The 23,117-nt window shown below is 47.4% G+C and overlaps 2 long non-coding RNA genes across 2 annotated transcripts; one reads left to right on the top strand and one right to left on the bottom strand.

The window, feature by feature from the left end:
• The first annotated feature begins 1,874 nt into the window (after nucleotides 1-1,874).
• Nucleotides 1,875-7,829, top strand: LOC120231759. The gene is made up of 3 exons (XR_005528407.1): nucleotides 1,875-2,024; nucleotides 6,956-7,104; nucleotides 7,681-7,829. It is a non-coding gene; the product is annotated as an uncharacterized LOC120231759 (long non-coding RNA).
• LOC120231757 lies at nucleotides 4,604-21,923 on the bottom strand. Its single transcript, XR_005528405.1, has 4 exons — nucleotides 21,754-21,923; nucleotides 20,875-21,019; nucleotides 5,493-5,767; nucleotides 4,604-4,663 (listed from the first exon to the last, which is right to left on the bottom strand). It is a non-coding gene; the product is annotated as an uncharacterized LOC120231757 (long non-coding RNA).
• Nucleotides 21,924-23,117: the final 1,194 nt, after the last annotated feature.

Here is a 23,117-nt window from a genome sequence, read left to right as displayed (position 1 = left end):
CAGGAGTGCCTGAGGAAAATCATATATACCATACCTGGATGGGGGGGAGGGTGTTGTTAGCTTGTGCTATGCCCGCAGGTTCCTGTGCCCCCTCATCAATGCTGGTTAGACTGCCCCTCCTCCGAGTGTGTGGTCTTTAACCTGGCAGCGTGGTCCTCACCTGGGAGCTGAGCTTGTTGGAAATGCAGGATCTCAGGCCCCCAGGCCCCCACTTCGTAGTCAACCTACTGAATCAGAACTTGCAGCTTAGCACAAGGTCACCAGGTGATTCTTGTGCACGTTAGTGTTTGGGCAGCAGGGTCTTAGAACATAGACTCTGAAGTCAGACTACCTGCTTTAATCAAGCTCTTACCTCTTACTTCTGTGTGACCCTGAGCATCTCACTTAACCTTTCTGTGCTTCAGTTCCCTCGTTTTAACAGTGCACCCCTCTCTGGGCTATAGTGAGCACTTGCAGGTAATAACACCTGAATGGTTAAAGCCAGATGACTTAAGCCCTGTGGAGCTCTGCATTGTAAGATAATGGCTCTGGAGCTGTTGTTACTGTTAATGATTAAAAAACATTTTTTTTTCTAAGCCAGCCTATTGTCTTTGAGGCCTACGCGTCCAGGCCAAGGAGGTTTGCTTTGACGGTTGATAAGGGAGTATCAGGCAAGCAGAGGGCAAAGCCCAAGCTAGCACTGCCCCTCCCACCCCCAAGGGTGAAATATACATGATATTTGTTAGGCGCCCCAGGCTGCCTAAGAACAAAGAGAAAATGAATGGTTAAACTGACAGGAGTCTCCTTCAGTTTATGAATAACTTAGTAAACTGCAGGAAAAAGGCAATCTTATCCCAAGCCCAATCTCCAGAAACCTATAGACTCCGTTTCCTGGAACCCCAATATCACCCTCATCAAGATGTGAGGGGGGTTAAGTACTTGCCATGGCGATGTGGGGAACAAAGGCAAATGGAACCTTAAATTGCCTTACTGCCTACAGCTCACTGACAAGTCCTTGAAACCTGGAGAGTGACCTTCCTCTAGAAGCTCATGCCTCAATGATGACACTTCGCTGGGGGCAAAAGGGACTCTTGGATTAACATTATCCTGACCTCCCAGGATCCTGGGAGTCTCCTTAAACACATAAAAATTCCTTTGCAAACCTCCTTTATCTTTAACTCCCGAGAATATACTGGCAATTATTCTCCAGCCCAGCATATGGCCCCTGATATACATCTGAAGGGTCTCATGACTGAGGTTTTACTCAACAGTAATAAATGACGTTTTCCTAACAACAGCAAGCTCCTCAAGGTCCTGGAAACCTTGATTCCAAAATTCCTTAGAGACTTATGCTGTCCCTAACCCCCGCCGAACCTGAAGGCATATAATCAGTCCTCTTCACAACCTCAGTGCAGCCCTTTCTGTCCACGGGTCCTGTCCCCATGCTTTAATAAAACCACCTTTTGAACCACAGCCGTCTTCAAGGATTCTTTCTTGGCCATCGCCTCTGAACCCCACCATCACCCCAAAACCCCATCAACGGTCGCATTACCTTTTAGCTGTACAGAGGGTTCCCCTTCCCCTATTTGATCCACATTATTTAAATGGCCGCTGAGGTCATTTAAAACCCACTGGGGTTTCACCCCACTCAGGACCATCTGTTCATACTAACCCCTGTACTGAACAAGTAAGACCGCAAGGGGCCCCGCAAACTGGGAAATTCGGGTTTCCCAGGATGCTGAGGGCAGATCTCACTGTGGTTTGGTGGGACTCTCTGGCTCATGGAGCCCAGGCAGTTCAGCCGGGAGAGAGGAGCCACACTCTGCTCTGGGTGGTGGAGTTTCAGAGTCATGGCTGAATTGCCTTCTTTTCTTCTGTTATCTCTGCAGATGACCCCCAGCGTGTCCAGTGATGAGACTACCGTTCCTGTGAGCCTGGGCCAGGAAAAGGCAGTAGACAAAGGGAACAGTCAGTCAAGTAGAGTTTGCTGGAGATATACGTGGAAACCTCCGCACAGACGCAGGGCTGCTGGATTTATAAGGAGGGTGAGATGATTTGTTCTTGTGCGCTAAGATAAGGGTAAACAAATTTCATGCTGCGATGTCAGCCCCTATCTGCAGAAGTCAGGAAAGATTCCCTGCCCTGTTGCCGAATCGTGTGCCTGACAAATTATCCTCAGGGGATATTTCTCTGGAGACTTCATCTAGCGGTCACGCGAGGGCCTGAGTATGATAGGTGGAAAGACGAGCCTGGGTGCAGAGGAGGGAGACGCTTGTGTTCCGACGCATCTGGAAGCCCAGAAATGAAAGTGGCCACAGCGCTGGGGTGGCATTGGGTAGTTCCGTGGGATCCGTGGGCAGGATTGAGGAGATATGCCTGGAAATGTGTGTTCCTGTTTTACCGAGTGCTTAGCCTTGGTCCAGTAGTCACGGGCACCTTGGGTCTGCTCTGTATACTGTCAACGGCAGGTAAGTAAGTATGGCTAGTTGCTCATCACCCCTCTGCAGAAGGAAGCCTTGGCTGTCTCTGCCATCCCTTCTGCTTCTGCCTCTTTTTTTTTTTTTTAATTTTTTAACGTTTATTTGTGAGAGACGAGAGTGTGAGTGGGGGAGGGGCAGAGAGAGAGGGAGAGAGAATCTGAAACAGGCTCCAGGCTCTGAGCTGTCAGCACAGAGCCTGATACGGGGCTCGAACCCCCTAACCGCGAGATCATGACCTGAGCCCAAGTCAGACGCTCAACCAACTGAGCTACCCAGGCGCCCCTTTATTTTTGAGAGAGAGAGAGAGAGAGAGAGAGAGTGTGCATGCACAAGTGGGACAGAGGGGGAAAGAGAATCTCAAGCAGGCTCCACGCCCAGCATGGAGCCCAACGTGGGGCTCCATCTCATGACCGTGAGATCTCACCTGAGCTGAAATCAAGAGTCTGACACTTACCTGATTGAGCTACCCAAGCGCCCCATTTTTCTGTTTGTTTTTGAACCTCTTTAAAAAATACTGGAGTGCAACTTAAAATTTGGAAAGTCTGTTATTCTATAGGATACATTATTTGGTGTTTTGCCTGTATTTGTTTTATACTCTTAATCATTCTATCTGTAATTATTATTCTCCCCTCTGCATATATTCAAACTGAGGCTCCAGAACCAAGAAAACACAGCTCTTGTGTCGCGAAACCCAAGCTGATCCCAGAGTCCTGATCCAGGATGTATTGTTATCCATGTGCCTTTGGGCATTTCTCTGGGCCTAGGCCTGGGTCTCATTTTCCCCATGTGTCAAATATGGGGAGAGACGGGTTAAGGTCCCATCCGCTGCTTGTCAGTGGCGTCAGAGAAGTGTAGAAGGAGGAAGTGTGCAGTCAGGCAGACTGGGTTTTAAGGCTTGAACAACGTCATGTGTGAGTCCCCAGGAAACTGGATGTTGCTACACGGCCTTGGGTGTGAGAAAAGTGAACAGGGTGCCAGTCAGTAGTGCAGGGCCTTCAAGAGGCAATTCATCCCAGAGCCTGGAAGTCCAGTGTGCAACAGATGAGTGACCAGACTGGTGTCATTGAGAATGTTGATCCCAAAAGATGGCGTGGTCATGTCTCTGTGTTTGCACACTCATGCACACATGGATACGATCATCAAGAGAGTGTGTGTAGCCAGAGACTCAAGAGACATAGGCTAAGATTCTTTTATGTTGCAGATGGTATCATCCACATTCTCTGGCTTCCCCAGACAGGACTTTGAAGATTATGAAGGTCTCCTATTAATTAGTCTTCCTCTGCCCATGCTTTTCCATATTCTTGGTGTAGGTAGTGCATGTCATATGTTCCTTTTTCTGGAAAACAAATAGAGTAATGTATATGTGTGTACATATATATGTATATATATACATACATATACATATCACTATGTTTATTGTTTTTTTCCCATGATTTTTTCCATATGTAGACTATTCTGAAAGTCCATCCACAAAGCTGGTAAGCATAGTTGCCTCTGGGTAGGGAATCTACCCAGAGGTACGAAAGAGAATAATTTTGCATAACATCCTCTTTTATATTTCTTGAATCTTTTCATCATGGATATGGATTCCTTATTTAAAACAGTAAACTTAAAGAAAAAATAAATTAAAAAACAAACAAACATGGTCAAGTGTCTATCTTACACTTGGCTGTTTCTGAATTGGAAATTCTGAATTTCCTCTGAGCAGATGATTGTTTTTGAATGTGGATTAACTCTCAAAGTATTTATGATACAGTTAAGGGCTGTTTAGGGCTCATCAGAATGAGGTAGACTGAAGGCAGGGCCGTGGACGTGAGGAGGATGGAAATGCCCGAGAGGGGGGCCGCTCCTCCAACCTCAGCCAGGAAAGGCCTGGCCACTGGGGCCTGATGGGTACCGGTAATGCCCGCACATCGGTTAACAAATGAGGTGGACTCTTCGTCTTGGCTGACAAAGGAGTATTTAGGCGTTTTGGGAGATCTGAACCGGACTTAGGGAACTTCTTTTTTAGTTTTGAAAGTAATTCGGCTGCATGTACCGAACCTTTGTTGCTGGACTGACCTGTGGCCACAGAACTGAGGTGCAGACTTTAAATGCAGAGCTAGCTGACTTTCTTTAACTCCTGCCCTGGGCCGAATGGTGTAGGCATCCTGCAGCTCTTAAACAATCCTAACAAGTAGTGTTCCGTTTTACCTGTGAATAAACTTACGACCACAAGAAGTCAGGGGTTAATCAACTGGCCCCGGATGTCACAGCTAGTATGGCAGAGTCACAATATGACACCAGATTCTCTTTGATTCCAAACCCTAGGCTTTACCCAACACTGTCTAAGGAAAAGAAACTCGGGGCGGGGGTGGGGCCCTGGGTGGCTCAGTCAGTTGAGCGTCTGACTTGGGTTCAGGTCATGATCTTGTATGGGTTCGGGCCCTGCATTAGTTTCTGTGCTGACAGCTCAGAGCCTGGATCCTGCTTTGGATTCTGTATCCCTCTCCCTCTGCCCCTCCCCACTCATGCTCCATTTCTCTCTCTCTCTCAAAAAGTAGATAAACACTAAGATAAATTAAAAGAAAAAAAGAAAAGGAATGGAGCTCAGGTTGTTGTCTTATTATATGGCAAATATTTATCATAAGGTCGTGGCCCTCAACCCTGCCTACATCACAGTCACCTGCAGGGGTGACTAGCCCCATCCCCGAGCTTTGGGTTCCATAGGTTTGGGGTCGGGCCTGGGAATCTGCAGCTCTAACAAGCTCTCAGGTGATGCTGATGCTTCTGTTTGCTGATTCTTCTGTGAGAACCACTGTCGTAAAGAGATGAGAGTAGGGGGCTCATAAAGCTTAATTGGTGAGTTGAGGATCAAACGTGATAGGAACAAGGCAATTTCTTGCTGTTTATGTTTCTTGTAACTATTTGTGTTTTTCTTTGGGTTTTAATAAAGTGCTTTCTGAAAATATTTACCTATATTGCCCGTTTTAAGGTGAAAGAGGGAAATGGCTGTGTTGGTACATGAGCCAGAGAGAAGAGGGAGCAATGTACCTTACGGTATCTGGAGGGACGACCACGGACTCCCTGGGGGAAAGACCAGGTCACTGAGCAGGACTCTTCAGGTCACAAGTGATAGAAATCTAACTCCTTTCTCTTACAGTTGGACTTGGCTGTGTAAAATAGCAGCTCACTTCAAACAGTGTCTTGAAACCAATTTTCTGTTTTTCTGGTACGACAACAATTCTGGAGGCTAGATGGTCACTGGCATTGCTTTAGCAGCTCAGCAATATCAGGTCTGGTATCTTGGTGATTCTTTTTTTTTCTTCCTTTTTAAAAACAAACAAACAAACAAACAAACAAACAAACAAACAAACGCTTGGTCTTAAAAGAGCTGCTGTGGCTCCAGTCATCACATCTATATTCTAGTAAGGAAGGCGGAAAGTAGAAGGGATATGGTCTACCTCCTCAACTGGTATATCACTCTTGAAGGCTTCAACTGTGTCACATAACCACTTCGGGCTGCAAGGGACACGGACAGAGTATTCTGAGGAGACACATTGCTTCCCCTATACAAAATCAATTTTTCAGACGAGGAGGAATGATGGGATATGAAGAATGCACTGAACAATCTTTCACAGATTGGGGAAAAATGGGGAAGACAGTAGCTTTAGGAGAAAGGCAAAAATGGGCAGCTGCAAGAAAGTTATGGGATTATTGCTGAATAATAAGCCACTCCAAAAATTGGTGTCCTTTAAAGTTTACGTTTAAATAAGCATCTATTTGTTTATCGATCTATAGATTGGCGACTCGTCTGGGAGACTCACCTGGGCTCCATATGGTGTCTGCTGGGTTTAGTGTTGCATCTGTGACCTTCGCCAGATGGCTGGCGTAGCTGGGAGCTTTGAGACACCTGGGATCTTTTTTCTATGTGGTTTCTGGCCCTGCTGTCACCTTCTTCACATGGTGGCAGGAAGGTCCCAGAGAGTCACAGGTTATTTATTGTTAAGCAACACACCACTCTAAAACAGGGAGAAATAAACAACCGCCCTTTCATTTGCTCACAACTCTGTCCCATCATTTCAGTCTGGGCTCAACTTGCTGCCTCTTCTGCTGGTCTCTGGAATCCCTCGTGTGACAAAACTGGGGCCAGGTGATCTGGGGCGGTCTTCCTTTTATGTCCAGCAAATGGTGCTGTCTGTCGGCTGAGCCACTTGTCTCTAGTAGGCTGGGCTTCTTTTCATGCTAAGCTCTAAAAGCAGCAAGGGAGACAGTGGGTCCCAACATGTAAGTGCTTTCCAAGCCTCTACTGTATCACACTTGCTGATGTCCTACTAGCCTCGGCCAGTCGAATGGCCAAGACGCGAATCAGCGTGGGAGGGGTCTGTGCGGGCTGTGTGTACGAGGAGCCGAGGTTTAAGTCTCCCACGTGTACCTTGAACCGAGGACTTGGAGGCCCACAGGGCTCTCCCCATCACGTCTTTGCTTTTCTCTACATGTCTTCTTCATCCCTGTAGACACAAGCCTTCCGCTGAGCCTGGAGCCACACCTGACCCTCAGCTCCAGGAACCACTTTGCTCAATTTTCCAGCAAAGGGAAGCGGGGCTTTCCCGCTTCAATGCCATTCTGAATGCCACTGGGAAGGACTCCTATGGATCTGCTTTCGGTAAAATGCCCTTCCTGTGGCGAAGCAATGAGGGTACCATCTCTGGCAGCTCCCGCTAGAAGGCATATTTGGACAGGGGTTGCCGACAGACGGATCTCAGAGACGCAACCCTAGAAACAAAGGGGTGTCTCCTCCGGGATAATGGAGATCTACTGTCCAGAAAAGACGACTATACGCCCATAGACACTCATAGGGGCCACGTGAACAGAAAACCTCACGGACTCTTTTGTGGATATTTTGTGTTTGTTTTGTTAGTTGGTCAGGAGGGAGGACTGATTTTAACAAACACAGTGTCGATCGTTTTCCAAAACACTACACCAATCTACAAACTTCCCATCTCTTCTTTGAAAAAATGCACACGAACACCCACTGCTGGCCCCAGTGGGAAGGTTCTTTACTGGGTGTTCTTTGTGGCAAATATACGATAGCAGTGACTTGGCCTTGTCACTCACCCGCCCCTGACGTTGTGTGGGGATAACAGAACACGCAAGAGCAAAAGAAGAAAGACCTGAGTCCTTAACTGGCACATTGGTCCTATCAGTGAAGATCTACTTTTTCCCCCTCCAATCCCATTAGGAATTTAAGAGTATGCTGAGGACGTTTCGCATTATGATCGGTGAGTGTATGGGCATGAAAACTGCTGGGATTGCCTCTGCTTTGCGTGGCCACTGACAGGGAACTTTCCAGGTGAGTGTCATGGAGGGGCCCCAGCTGGAGTGGAGTGTGAGGGCCCACTCTTGCCTTTTTAATTGGAGTGAGGGACAGGAAAGAAAAGCAACCACTGAGGGTGCTTGGAGCGTAGGAATGCTGGCCTTTGGGGAATGGGATCCAGTTTCCACAAATAGCAGAGATTCCTGAAAGGCTTTGTGGCAGGCTCTGCGGGGTAGCCATAGACCTGCTGTGTCACGTGCTTCACTGCTGCAGGACCCCGTGAGCCTGCTCTCCCCTTCCCGGGGGCCTTAGCGGGTGCAGCTCATTTCAGAAACTCCCAGACACAACCACCACTCAGAAGCACTCCATTAATTGGTGGATCTGGCCCCTAACGGTCTTGGTACCCTGCGGCATTTCACAGCCTCCCCTTCTGCCCAGCGAACCTTTGCTAGTAATTGTGGGGTCACCACTTCTAGTTAACGGGTTCTGGTTTGCCTTCAAGGGGCTGCTGAATTCAAATCTGGACTCTGTGTTAGCAGTGAGGGTGTGTTTGTAAGTAGGACTGCTGAGGAGTCTTGGCTGCGACTTTGGAACCTGAAAACAGGCTGGCTTCACATACAGCCGGCTGAAAATCCACGTTTCCTCTCACCACTCTCTTCCGTGGTCCCCCATACCCACGGGGCCTGGGGAGACCTGTCTGGGAGACGCCTGGGCCCACACTGGGATTTCTCAGCCGATGAAACAGAAAAGCCAAGATGAGAAGAATGACATTCCAATCAGGCAAATCGTGCTATGGTCCATGAGAAGCCACAAGGAGAGCCGTGTGCCTTTCTAAAATGGCACTTTGTTGGGGCGCCTGGGCGGCTTAGTCGGTTAAGCGTCTGACTTTGGCTCAGGTCATGATCTCATGGTTCGTGGGTTCGAGCCCTGCGTCGGGCTCTGTGCTGACAGCCAGCTCCGAACTTGGAGCCTGCTTTAGATTCTGTATCTCCCTCTCTCTTTGACCCTCCCCTGCTCACACTGTCTCTCTCTCTCTCTCTCTCTCTCTCATAAATGAATACAAACATTAAATAAATAAATAAAATGGCACTGTGGGCCCAAGGTGGTTTTCAAGGTTGGGCTATGGAGCAAGGAACCAGTTCAGACTATTTAGGGTGCGCTTGTGGTGCTGGGGGTGGGGAAGGCGGCTGGGGGGCAGGCACAGCCAGGGAAGAGTTCACGTAACCACCTATTCCAGTGGGGATTTTTCCATAGCGGTATCTCAGGGACCCGCAAGGGGGAGAGTAAGATCTGCGACGTGCTTGTGGGTAGAATCTGGGCAGGATTGCACTCCTACTTCAGCCAGGGTCCACCCGTTGTTATATTTTATATACTGAGTGACCAGCTAGGATGCAGATTTTTAAAAATTAGTCGACTTTTTAGAGCAGTTTAGATTTACGGGAACATAGCAGAAATTAGAGTTCCCCAAATCCCTGTCCTCTCTACTCTCCAGTTTCCTCTGTTATTAACATCTTGCCTTAGTGTGGTACATTGGCTATAATTGATGAACTAATACTGATACATTATTATTAGAGTCCATAGTTTAAGTTAGGGTTCACTCATCACTGTACATTCTAGGAGTTTTGACGAATTCATGATGTCATGTATCCACATTATAGTGTCACAGAGAATAGTTTCACTGTCCTACAAGTGTCCTGTGCTCCATCTATTCAGCCCTCCCTGAACTCCTGGAAACCACAGCTTTTTACTGTCCCCATAGTGTTCCCTGTGTCCTATCATTGCAATCATACAACATGTAGACTTTTCAGATTGGCTTCTTTTACTTCGTGCCATGCACTTAACTTTCCTCTATGTTTTGTCGTGGCTTGATAGCTCATTTCTTATTATCCCTGAATAATACTCCATTGAAAGGATATACTACAGTTTGTTGGGTGCAGACTTTAAAAGAGGTCTTCTACAGAAAGCATATTTGAAACCCACTTGTTTAGAACACAACAACAACAACACTGGTTTAGAGTTAATGGCTTCTTTTATGAGGCGGCCAAGATGTTGGGTAGGCCACCTGCAGGGACGGCACCCATGTAAACAGACGGGAGGGTGGGCAAGAAGGATTGGTTCACAGAAACCCTCAATTCCTACGTACACATAAAAGACAATATTTAAAATGGCTGGTATTAAGAGAAAGAACACTGGACAGGAATGAGAAGATGTGGTCTAATAGGAGTTGAGCATAGAGGGACCATTGATTGATTGATTGATTGATTGATTCATTCATTCAACACTGATTTACTAGATACCTCATTGGAAGATGTCATGCTTGGTACTGGGAATAGAAGAATGAACAAAACAGTTGCAGCTGATGGAACTTTCAGGAGGGTCAGGTGCTCACCAAACAGGTCACGCTAGTGAATATACAGCTACATACAGAATGGAGAGCCAGGGATGGTCCCCATAGGAAGGGACACTTGACCTGAGATCTCAGGAATAAGTCAGAGTGGACCTGGGCGAGGGAGGAAACTGTTGCTCTTGTGACCCACTCCACCCGAGTCCTGCTTATCAGACTCTTCTAGTCCACAGTCCTCACTATAAGGTAACTCCATGGTAGAAATGTAGCCCTTTGGGGAATTGGGGGTTGGGGCATCCCATGGACATCACTCTGTGACACCAACCCCAAGGGCTGTCTAAGTATCTCCACGCAATGCAAGAGGGCCAAAGACAATGAAGCTTTATTTCTTGCTTGCTGTGTTTTCTGTCTCCATTTTTCCTACAAAACAGATTTTGAGCCGTCAAGATATTCCAAACATGGAAGTTACAAAATTAAATAAAATATGGCGTTTCTCTTCGTGGATGAGGCTGATGAGTCAGCATACAGTTACAGAACACACTCTGAAGAAGGCAGCTCTCTCACGGTGTTCTGAGGCATCTGAGTGGGGTCCTCCTGTGTTATGTATTGAGTGCCTGCTGTATGCCAGGCATTGTGTTGGGCCAGGGATGGAGAGACGAAGGAGGTACAAGATCTGTACCTCCCTTTCTAGTGTAGGAGATGACCTGTCAATGTAAGTTAGTACCATGGGTGCCAAGAAAGGCATAAGAACTCCTTGGAAGAAGACACTGTTGAGAATCCTCGCTTAAAATCTCTTTGTGCTTTAGTCAAAGGAAGTAGACTTCTTCCTAATTTATGGAAATGCATGTATGTAACTATTTTGGCTAAAAAATTCTTTTCACTTAATCTGCGGCCTGAGATGATATATTCTTCACTCTGCAGAGGGAGGCTCAGTGTTGCAGAATGAAATAAAGATCATTCAGCTTCCTGAGGTAGAAGCCAGAAACCAGCACGCAGAGGTCAGACCTGCTCAGACACACGTGGCATCTTTAGTTAGTCCTGGCTCTGAATTTTACTAGGGACGAGTGAATGAATTAGATGCTGGGGGTCAAATGTGGCCCCTGATTTTCCTTTCGAATAAAGAATCAACCATACCTGGTCCTTGTCTATTGGCCCCAGTGGGAGTCTCTCTTGGCTTCACCCCGGGGCCATTAGAGAAAGGCTGGTGGGGGTTCTGGAATAGGATTCCCAACCAGGATTTAAATGTGTCTGATGTCCCCTCATAGCCTCTCTGCACATGCAGATTTTGTCTGTCCCAGCATCATACAGTGAGTCCGGGATGCGGGGGCAGCAGGCCCAGTGAGGATGTCTGTCTTTTGCTCACTTTCTTTTGGGTAAGTTCTCTGCCTGATGAAGAGGCTGGCGAGTGCCCACGCTGTCTGCACTGTGTCATTCTGCCCACCGCACATTCCCGTGAGGAGGTGCTAGGGGCCGCATCTCCCAGGGTTCCCAGCTTGCTGCCATCCAGAACCATTCACTGCTGTTCCAGAACAGCAGTTAAGAACATGGGCTCTGGATGTAGGCAGATCTGGATTTGAAATCCAGTTCTGTGAGGTCACCTACAAGTTGCTACACTTCTCTGAGACCTGTCTGTACAATGGGTATAATAATAATACCTTTATCAGGATCCTGATAGGGCATAGGCACCGCCCTCAGGTTAGGGTCATTCAAACAGGGCTTATGTACAAAAAGGGAGGCTATAAATACATGGAAACCACAGGAGGTAGTGAGGTAACTCAGGTTAGGTGCATAAAGCTGTGGCTGCATGTAGGCTAGTAGGAAAGAGGCCAGAGACAAGTGATAGGAACTAGAAGGAGGAAGAGGTGCTTAGAAAAGGCCTCTTTGAGAAAAGCCAAGATCTCAGTCTACCAGAAATGGCCTCACAGGAGAGAAGCTGACCTTCCTGACCTTCCTTTCTCCAAAACCCTGTTGCCCTGAGGCTGCCTATTGGCCAAACCCAAGAAGAAGCTGGAGGGCATTCGGGCAGGTGATAGAAGCCTTACAAACCAGCCTCCCAGGGCCGAGAGAGAGCAAAGTGGAGGAGGGTGAGGATGGCCGTGGAGGGTCAAGAGAAGATATCCAGCAAGACCAACTCACAATATGGTGGAGCTGATGACATCAGCCAATGACCTTCAGGGCTTCAGTTCCTGCTGCTTAGTATTTACGGAAGGTAACCATGACTATTAGTGTTTCTATTTTCTATATCAAAGGTTAAAGAGTTGGTGATGCTTTAGGGCTAAGTGCATGAGGCAAGGCCTACCTGGAATAATTTGGGTTACGCATGTGGCCCTCCCGGAGCCCAAGTAATGATGAGTTTGTGCTTCCTTTGGTATCAAAGGAAACTTTAAGTGTTGTGTCTCCTGTCCTGAGAAATGCTCAAATACTTCTTCGAACCCACTTTCTGCGCTTGTCTCATCTTTCCTTTGCCGTTTCACATTGTGTGGGAATGTGCTATCATAAAGAAAACGTGATTTAAGCTACTAATCACTAAAGTAATGGTTCTCAAAAGAATAAGGGTTATTTGGGTTATTGGAGGGGCAGAACATGGGGACTCCACTTGCCAAGATGCAGGATGTGTGGAATGTAGCGTATGAAGATGACACAAGCTCTTATCATCAAAGAGGCTGATGTATCATAGAGATACATCCATCTCCGGTCTTGGTATTAACAGACCTTCCACGTGGTCCTTTTTTTAATTTTATGTTTATTTATTTTTGAAAGAGATTGAGAGAGAGCACAAGCAGGGGAGGGGCAGAGAGAGAGGGGGGCAGAGGATCCTAAGTAGGCTCCATTCTGACTGCAGACAGCCCAATGTGGGGGTCAAGCCCACAAACCATGATATCATGACCTCAGCCCGAGTTGGATGGTTGATACCTGAGGCACCCAGGTGCCCCACACATGGTCCTTCTTCTGCCTTAACTTTCTGCATGAGCATGAACAAGTTGTGGTACCTAGATTTCTGTGAATTCTGTTCTGTATCTCCCAGGGATATTCCATAGATGAACAAACATGCAGAAGAAGGTGAGTCTTCTTTGCACGGAGAAGGGTGCCTGCCTTCCCACTGCCCGTGGCCAAAGTTCATTAGTCAAGGTGGTTAGGCACTCCAGTTCCACCTCTCACTGATGGTGTGAACTTGGATGAGCCGTGTCACCTCTCTGAGCCTCAGTTTCCTCATTTGTTAAGGTGGGATACCAATGATTTTCTTATGGGTTATCTGGAGTAAATGAAAGGAAATCATGTATGCAAAAGAGCTGTGGGTACTCAATATAGGACTCTCTCTCTTGAAATCTGTTTTATGTTTTATTTTAATTAATTACTTCTATATTTTAATTGTAAACATCCATAAATGCTCCAATCATAGGGAGCCAGAGATATTTCACCAAGTTTCTCTAACAGCAACAGGAAATAGAACTACTTCCCAATTCTCCTACATCCAAGCGTCACGGATTGACACCACGTCTCTGAAAATAGCCTGCAGGTTCCCAACTCCCTCCACTTGTCCTGCTGGTCCTTCCTCTAGAAGGCTGCCCTTGAACCCCACACCATTAGTTCTCTCAAGACTCACACACTGAGATGCTCTGATCCGCCCAAAGGCCCCCTGTCAGGCTATGCCCTCTGTGCAGGTAGCATCTGAGATTTAATACCGGCACACACGCATAAAAGCTATTTGGTTCCAGACATGCTCTCTCATTGAATCCTCTCGTCTGCCTTACGGGGCATTGTTAACACTCTTTATGGATGAAGAAACTTTTAGACACCAAAAGTTTCAGCATCTACCGAAGGTCTCCAAGGTCCAAGAGGCAGAGCCAGAATTTGAATCAGATCTGACTTGGGAGTCTCCTTGCTTCTCCGCGCTAGATATGCTGGCGCTGCTGGCTCTGAATGTAATCCCTGCCTCATCATAGGTATTCGGGAAGTGCTTGCTGAATTAACTGGAACAAACATCCAAAGCTATACTTAGAAAGTTTTCACTTCATGGACTATATACCCTTATTTGAAGGAAATGCCGATGTAATGAATTTGCACCCAGGGGCAAGGAGAAAGGCAGGTTTAACACTCGAAAGTCATTCTGCCGGTCTCTAGAACACAATCAGTGTAGGATCGTTTTTTTTTTTTCCCCCATGCAGGCACTTACCCAGCATAATATAAACACACCTCACAGACGACATACGCCACACTCTTCCCTTGCCTAGGTAGGAACACTTGGGGATGGCTTGGGGAGTCAGATTGCAACACGTCTCTCCGTGTTCTTGTAAGGAAATTCCAACAGCTCACATTGAGAGCGTTGCCTTTGGTGGGAAGCAGCTCAACACTGCACAGAGTGAGATAAGTGTTATCACGGCCATTGGACTTGACTGGAGTTTAACCCCAAGGTCATTGGGAGGCCAGAGCAGAACAAGGGAAGGAATGTTGGCCTCTATGTCGCCTGAACCTCCGACACACTCACTCCCCCTGTCGGCCTTTCCATGGAGCGCTGTGACAGTCTGTACCAGCCCTTCCCTGGACGCCATGCCTCACCGCCCCCCCCCCGCCCCCCCCACCGCCGGAATGGTACAGACCCAGCAGCCAGCAAATCGTGGGCACCTCCCTGAGTGGCCCTCACTCCTCCTTCCCTTGCAGCCCGTCTCCAGTTCATACAAAAGACTCTTTCAGAAACTAGTTACCTAGATTTGAACTTTTCAACAGGGTTTTTTTTCTTTAAGCTCTGCAGCTCAAATACCAGATCCTGCTGTTGCTAAGATTAAGGCTTTCAACCCCCTCAGCTCAGTTTCCATTGACTAGGAAAGACCAAGAGATGGATTACTGTTCTCTTGCCAGAAGCAGAGAGGGTGCTTGAGCTTCTGGGGCTTACGCCGGGATCTGGCATTCTTCGGGCCTCTGCTAATAGTCCTTAGTTACTCCTTGAGCTCTCACAAAAGTCATAGGCGTTTGTGTCGGTAACTAAGGCCTTTGGAAAGCACTCAGCCCTTAAGTGCACACGGGAGAACCATGGTGTCGGCATAAAAGGTAATTTACCATGAATATTTATACACGGTACATGCTGCACGCCATGATTCACTCCACTTATTTTCAGTTCATGCGTTCGTTTCCCATTTGCAGTCTTTATTTATTAGAGTTAAGGCTGTTAGCGAAATAACACAGCAGAGTGGGGTTTCTCTCCCCCGCCCGCCCTCGTTTTTAAAATTTTTCCTGCTTTCTAATCTATTTCTGGGTAAGTGTGCCAATATAGCAACAAAGCTGGCCACGGCTGCCAAACCCGGAAGAGACTGACGGAGTATTATGCTGAGCCGAGTTTGTGCCAGGCCTTCACCGCCGAGGGCGGCGCGTAGCTGCCGTGGGAGCCCTGTGGTCACTGAGCCGTGGCAGCTCCTCTCGGTCACCATCAGTGACAGGAATCAGCCACTGCTCCGACTTTCAGGGTGCGCATGCAGATGCAAAGACTGCTACAGTAGTCAATGGCTGTGGCTGTACCTGAGCTCGAGAACCCGGGCATTACGGCCCAGGGCTGCCCCTTCCCAGCTCTCTGATGTCTCCCAGATGCCTTACTACCTGCCTTCTACGGACATTCTGAGTCTCCCTTTCCTCTTCTACAAATCAAGCAGAATACTAGAACCTTCTTCCTAGAGTGGGTTACATGTTAAAATGCATAAAATGCAGGAGTGTACTCAGCGTGACACATGACAAGCTCTAAATACACACATGGTCCTCACGGTAACGGGAGGTGATGAGGACAGGCACAGCCCTGGGAGGTTTCGATCCCTTCCTTAGTGCACATGCCTACTGCAGTTTGGACCTAGTTGTCGGATCCCCTGTTTGCTTTATTCCAAAGCTGTTTATTTATCTGTTCATAATGAAATGTACCTCAATATCTCTTGCCACTTTCTACCAGAAACACGTATTCGAAAACTGGCAAGTTTGAGCTTTGGCGGGGGGGTGGGGGGTGAGGAGGAGGGGACCTTGACCTGGATACAAATGGTAAAAACACATTAAAAAAAAGATTCAGGCTGTCCTTATGCCAGTGCCAGATGAAACCGTGCTTTTTAGAAATGGCATCCTAATATTTTGATTTGTGCCTGAGTTCTGTTTCTATGGGAGCTGCGATTCCCAGCACTCCCCGACCTCGCTGCTGCCATCATGGTCTTGATGACTGGTTCGCAGAGAGGTGCATCTCTCGATCCCAGGGGAAGATCTTGTCCAGCTCTGGCTGTCATTTTCCAAGAGAAGCAGAGACACGTGGGGCCTGCCCAGAGGGGGCCAGCAGGATGGTGAGGGCTTTAAGAACAGGCTAAGAGCAACAGTTGCTAGATCTCCGTTGAAGAGGCCTGAGGTGTGGGAATCAGATTAATCTTGTCCTTTGAGGCTTCAGATGGAAGGTCTCGCACAACAGGCAGGAGGCACTAGATTTGGGCTCAATGGCAAAGAGAAAGTTTTAAGCCTGAAAACAGCTCAGCAATAGAATGAGCTCTGATGAACGGGAGACTTTCTCTTCCCCACGGCTGTGTCTGATGGACTGAGGAGCAATTTTTAACCATGTTGCACCAAGGATTTATGCATAGACAAGAAGATGACCAAAGTCCCCTCCAACACAAAGATTCTATGCTCATGATATGTCTGGTGCTTACAGATGTACAACACGATTTCCTATATCTGCTTTTCTTTTCCTCATTCATATGCAGTTAGTCAGTAGACCAATACTGTGCTCCTACTTTCTGGTACTAGATATCAAGTATGCAAGAGTAAAAAAACCTTGCTCTCAAGTCCCTTATAGTCTTGTGGGAGGAAGAGACAAGAAAACAGACATTTGTAACAGAGCCTCGTAGGGGTTGGAAGAGGAAGCCCGTAGAACGCCGAGAAAGAATACCTACTCTTGTCTAGAGATGAGAGAAGGCTTCCTGGAGGAAGGGACATCTAGGATGGGACCCCGCTGGATTAAGCTAGGTGAGTCATGCAGGAGCATAGCAGGCAAGGCATCAGCCTGAACCACAGCCTGGAAGCCTAGAGGAACAAGGCAGGATGGGGAGCTGTAAGCAGTTCAGTTTGGCTGGAGCAGCGTCCGTGGAGATGAAGAAAGGGATGCAAAGAGCTGAGACTAGAAAAGGAAGTTGTGGTGATGGCAAAATGGCCACATGTTCGTTTCCTCTTATCAATGGGGTCATCGAATTTCCTGTCTCATCCCTTGAATCTGAATTGCTTACGGGACTTGCTTTGGCCAATGAGAAATTAATAAATATGATGCAAAGAAGAGGCCTAAAAAACGCCTGCCCATGAGCTACCTGCAGTTGACCACAGACACACGAGTGAGCCCAGAAAAGCTCATGAGAAGAACTGCCCAGCTGAGCCCAGCCCTGGTTGCTGCCTCATAAAATCATGAGCTAAATGAACAGCTATTATTTTAATCAGCTAAATTTTGAGTGTTTTTTTTTTTTCCTCAGTAAAAACTAATTGGTATGGCAGTCATCGAGACTTATAAATCATATTAAGGAATTTGGACTTGAATCTGAGTGTGTCCTGGATACTTCAAAGGGTTTAAGTCATGTAGTGTCAGATTTGTTGTTGCAGAAAAATCACTGTGGAAGCCAGCCAATGAGATGGTACGTGGTTAAGTATTTGCAAATTGTAAAGCAGTATACAAATACAGTTGATGGTAGAGGGGGTGGGTATCTGGATGGCTCAGTTGGTTAAGCATCTGACTTTGGCTCAGGTCATGATCTCCCCATGTGTGGGTTCGAGCCCTGTCTCAGGCTCTGAGCTGTCAGCACAGCTGACACAGCACAGGCTGCTTTGGATTCTGTGTCTTCCTCTCTCTCTCTGCCCCTCCCCCGCTTGTGCTGTCTCTCTCTCTCAAAAATAAACACTAAAAAAATAAATAAAAAAAGATTAGTGACTTTGTTCTTTCCACCAGTATTTATGCTGTGAAAAAGTTAACATTACAAATGTCCAGTAAGAGGGAAATAATGATGTAAATTTTTATACAACTATATAATAGTGGGTTGAAACTATGCAAAGGTTAAAATAATATTTTTAAAGATCGTGACACAGAAAACGTTCACAATATAAAATACATATATATATATATATATATATATAAAGTATGTGACAGGTTTCCACTAATATCCTTGCCTTTTTACTTTGCATAATAAACTTCTGATTTTTATTTTTGTAATTTACAAATGTTTTTTGAAGCTTATTTAGAGAGAGAGAGAGAGAGAGAGCATGTGAGAGAGAATGGGGGAGGGGCAGAGAGCAAGTGAGATAGAGAATCCCAAGCAGGCTCCATGCTGTCAGCTCAGAGCCCTATGTAAGGCTAGATCCCATCAACCATGAAATCTTGACCTGAGCCAAAATCAAGAGTCAGATGCTTAACTGACTGAGCCACCCAGGTGCCCTGAAACTCCTGAATTTTAGCTCAATACATGGCCACCCAGCCTTCCTGGCTTTTGAGTGTGACCGGATGGCTGAGTTCCGGACAATGGGATGTGCCCAGGAAGGATGTGTGCCATTTCCAGATCGTCCTCTAAGTATTTGTGGATGGGCGTCCTCTTTGCCTGTTGTTTTCCAGAAGGCTGAGTGGCAGGTGTCACGATGGGAGCTAAGAGCATCTGTTTGAGGAGTTGAAACTCCTGCCCAGTGTGAACGCCTCACGAAAGCTCAAGTGACCCATGAGCTGCTGTGTGTTTGAGGGACACTCGCTTGAAGGTCACTGATCAGGTGGACAGCTTGGGAAAGTCACGCTCGGTCAGCAGCAGAGTCAGGCTGAGTCGTCTCATTCTTTGTCTGGCACCTTATCTCTGAGGTGAACTGTGATGTTGTGGGGACTGCAAGTGACGGGCCCAGACAAAGGAAGGACTGTCACAGGAGTGCAGGTGGGTACATATAGAGTGTGAATCAACTTGGGCTATTCATTCGGGGTCATTTCTCCTTTGGTCTATTTTCGTTGAGTCTGGATTCTGCTCCCTTTCTGTCATGGGGTGAATGCTTCCCCCCAGCCAAAGTCTTACATTGAAATCCTTACCCACAATGCCTCAGGATGTGCCTTTACTATGCAGGAGGATCTTTGCAGATGTAATCATGTTACGATGAGGTCGCTAATCTAACATGACTGATTTCCTTTTTTTAATTTAATTTAATTTTTTTTCAGTTAAGTTTCTTATTTTTACTTTTTACTTTTTTTAAAAATTTTTTTTTTAATGTTTTATTTATTTCTAGGAGAGAGAGAGAGAGACAGCGTGAGCAGGGGACGGTCAGAGAAAGAGGGAGTCACAGACTGAAACAGGCTCCAGGCTCTGAGCTGGCAGTCAGCACAGAGCCCGATGCGGGGCTCGAACCCACAAACTGCGAGATCATGACCTAAGCGAAAGTCGGACACTTAACCAACTAAGCCACCCAGGCGCCCCTACTTTTTACTTTTTTATTTTTATTTTTTTTTTTTTACAAATAGTTTATTGTCAAGTTGGTTTCCATATAACACCCAGTGCTCATCCTCACAAGTGCCCTCCTCCATGCCCATCTCCCCCCCCCCCCCCCCACCAATCAGTCCTCAGTTTGTTCTCAGCATTCAAGAGTCTCTCATGGTTTGCCTCCCTCCCTCTCCCCCACCATTTCCCCCTTCTTCTCCCCCGCGGTCCTCCGGTCCTCCGTTAAGTTCCTCCTAATCCTCCTATATGTTAACACAACTGATTTCCTAATGAGATGACACAAAGGCACATGCGGAGAAGACGGTCATGTGACAATGGAGGGTGAAGGACTGTAACTGCAAGCCAGTATTGCCAGCAAACCACCAGAAACCAGGGGGAGTCAAGGAAGGACCCCCCCCGCCCACCACATGAGCCTTCAGAGACACATGGCCCTGATCAGCCCTTGATTTTGGACATCGGGGCTCCAGACCTCAGATAAGACATTTCTGTTCTTTTAAGCCACTCAGTTTGTTACTCAGCAAGGCAGCCCTAGGAAACAAATACACTTTTTGTGGGCAGCCCAGTTCTCTGCAAAAATGGCCAAAGCAGGTAGAGCAGCATGGCACGTGGGGGCTTCCGACCCCTTACACAGAGCCCTGGGAGTGACTGGCTGGCCAGCCCCGGGCCTTGAGTTCTAGGATTTCCCTCAGCATTAAAGCCAGAGCACATCAGGCTTGGAAAATTGCAACCTTTATGACTTAACCCTGACTCCTTCAGAGTTATGGGAGAAAGAAACAGATCAGTGGTTTATGGAAGACCTTCCCGGGAAGCCAAGGCCAAGTCCTTGTCGTACTCTTCATGTTCCTTCCCTTTTAGGGTTTCATTCTTTTTCTGGAACAAAACTCTCAGATTTGCTCGGAGGCGATCTCCGGATAAGGTGGAGCTAACTTGAGGAATGTGAACCTTAGCACCAATAAAACTGCAAGTTACTTCATTTGTAGACACTCTTCTCATTTAAATACCATTACTACAGGGTGGAGGTCCTATTGCCAGGGTGACAGAAAATGAGAGACGGAAAATGAGCAGGCTAGCTTTGCCAAAGTCTCTTTCTCCACTTTGACGGATTCCCGCTGTGTTCTGGGCCGCCCTCTCATTTGCCATTAAAAGAATACAAACCATTCCCTTGTTCTGCCCTTTTCTCATCTGCTTCGCTTTTCTCTTTGCCCGAGATCTTACTCCTCACCCTACTGGATTTGCTAATTGAGTTCTTTCATTTCTTCCAGCTGAGCCTGATGACCCTTCTGTTCCATACCCTCTGTCTCTGATCAAGGCCTCACTTACCTGTTTTCACGTCTGCGTCTCCAATGCCTGACACTCACTCGGATGACCTGTACGGCATGGCCTGCGTGTGAATTCCAGCTTGGCTGTAAATTAGCTCCATGACCGTGATCAGCTCTTCAATAATTCCAGGCAGCAGGTTGCTGATCTGTAAAATGAGATGTTGCACTTTAAGAGAATTAAATAAGTTCTGTAAAGAATTTAAGATAATTAAATAATTAAATAAGAATTAAATAACTCATATGCAGGCTGATGCATACGGACTCTGCACTAGTTATCTAATGCTGTGTGACTTAGGAACACAAAGCAGCAATCCTCGTTTATTATCCCTCAGCATTTCTGTGGCTCAGGAATTCAGGAGCAGCTTGGCTGGGCTGTTCCGGCTGGGGGAGTCTCTGTTTTTTCCTTGTTTTTGTTTTTTTAAAAATGTTTGTTTAGGGGCGCCTGGGTGGCTTAGTCGGTTAAGCGTCCGACTTTCGCTTAGGTCATGATCTCGCGGTTCGTGGGTTCGAGCCCCGCGAAGGGCTCTGTGCTGACTGCCAGCTCAGAGCCTGGAGCCTGTTTCAGTCTGTGACTCCCTCTCTCTCTGACCCTCCCCTGCTCACGCTGTCTCTCTCTCTCTCTCTCTCCTAAAAATAAATAAAATATTTAAAAAAAAGTTTGTTTATTTTGAGAAGGGGAAGGGCAGACAGAGAGGGGGAGACACAGAACCCTGAGCAGGCTCCACACTGTCAGCACAGACCCGGATGCAGGGTTCCAACCCATGAACTGTAAGATCGTGACCTGAACTGAAATCAGGAGTCGGATGCTTAACTGACTGAGCCCCGCAGGTGTCCCACTGGCTTGGGGTTTCTCCTGAGGGGTGTAATATGTTAGCTGGACCTGTGGTCGTTTGAAGGCTTGGCTGCAGCAGGAGAATCCACTTGGAGGGTGGCCCTTCCACGCGCTCACTCCACTCCCAGCGGTGCTGGCTGTTGATGGAAAGCCTCAAGGCATGTCTGTGTGAGCCTCTCTGCAGGGCTTCTGAAACGCCTCATGGCATGGTGGCTGTCTCACCCCAGGACAATGTGGAGGGGAGGAGAGAGAGAGGCACTGGGCTGTATGTTCTTTATGACCTAACATCCTAAGTCATATACCATCACCTACACCACATCTGTTTGTTGAAAAGGAGTCACGAAAGTTATTAGCTTCAGCTCACATTCAAGACTAAGGGATTTATTGTTTAAGTTTTATTAAATTTATTTTTGAGAGAGAGATGAGGCAGAGGGACAGAAACAGAGAGAATCCCAAAAAGGCTCTGTGCTATGAGCGTACAGCCCAACATAGGGTTTGAACATACAAACTGTGAGACTGTGACCTGAGCCAAAACCAAGAGTCCGGAGGCTTAACTGACTGAGTGCCCCCAGATGAAGGGATTTAAACTCCACTGTTTCAATCCAAGAGTGTCCTGGCACTTGCAGAATCACATGTGTCCACTGAGTCTGCAGAAATGCACCCTGGGGGTGCCTGGGTGGCTCAGTCGGTTGAGCATCCGATTTCGGCTCAGGTCATGATCTCACGGTTTGTGGGTTCGAGCCCCGCCTTGGGCTCTGTGCTGACTGCTCAGAGCCTGGAGCCTGTTTCAGATTCTGTGTCTCCCTCTCTCTGACTCTCCCCTGCTCATGCTGTCTCTCTCTCTCTCTCTCAGAAATAAAAAAAACATTAAAAAAAAAAAAAAAAAGAAATGCACCCTGGTCCATGGGTGTCTGCACTGAGTCAGAGAGTCTGGACCCAGCCCTGGTGTGGGCAGCTGTGGGCTCAGTCGTGGCCAGACCTGGGCTCTCCCTGGCCCCACCGCCTTCAGCACCTGCTGCTGCTGCTGGAGGAAACTGTTCACAGGCAGGCACAGTGTTGAGCGGCTTGGTCCCCACCTGCTCCTGGCCAAAGCGCTAGGGCACCACAGCAGCCCAAACATCTCTTCTAAAATTTTTTAAAAAACGTTTATTTTTGAAGGTGAGAGAGACAAGGCATGTGTGGGGAGAGCGGCCGAGAGAGAGGGAGACACAGAATCCGAAGCAGGCTCCAGGCTCTGAGCTGTCAGCACAGAGCCCAATTCCGGGCTCAAACTCACAAACCACGAGATCAAGACCTGAGCTGAAGTTGTAGGCTTAAGACTGAGCCACCCGGGTGCCCCACGCCAACCATCTAAGGCAACAGATGATGTGCGTTGATTTTGTGCTGGTTTGAAACTTCAGGGGATCCCCAGG

Source organism: Hyaena hyaena, unplaced genomic scaffold (genome assembly GCF_003009895.1).
Source record: "Hyaena hyaena isolate Hyena2069 unplaced genomic scaffold, ASM300989v1 scaffold_62, whole genome shotgun sequence".
In the NCBI taxonomy this organism is placed as follows: Eukaryota; Metazoa; Chordata; class Mammalia; order Carnivora; family Hyaenidae; genus Hyaena; species Hyaena hyaena.
The sequence above is the reverse complement of the archived record's forward strand: the minus strand, read 5'-3'. Positions and strand labels throughout refer to the sequence as shown.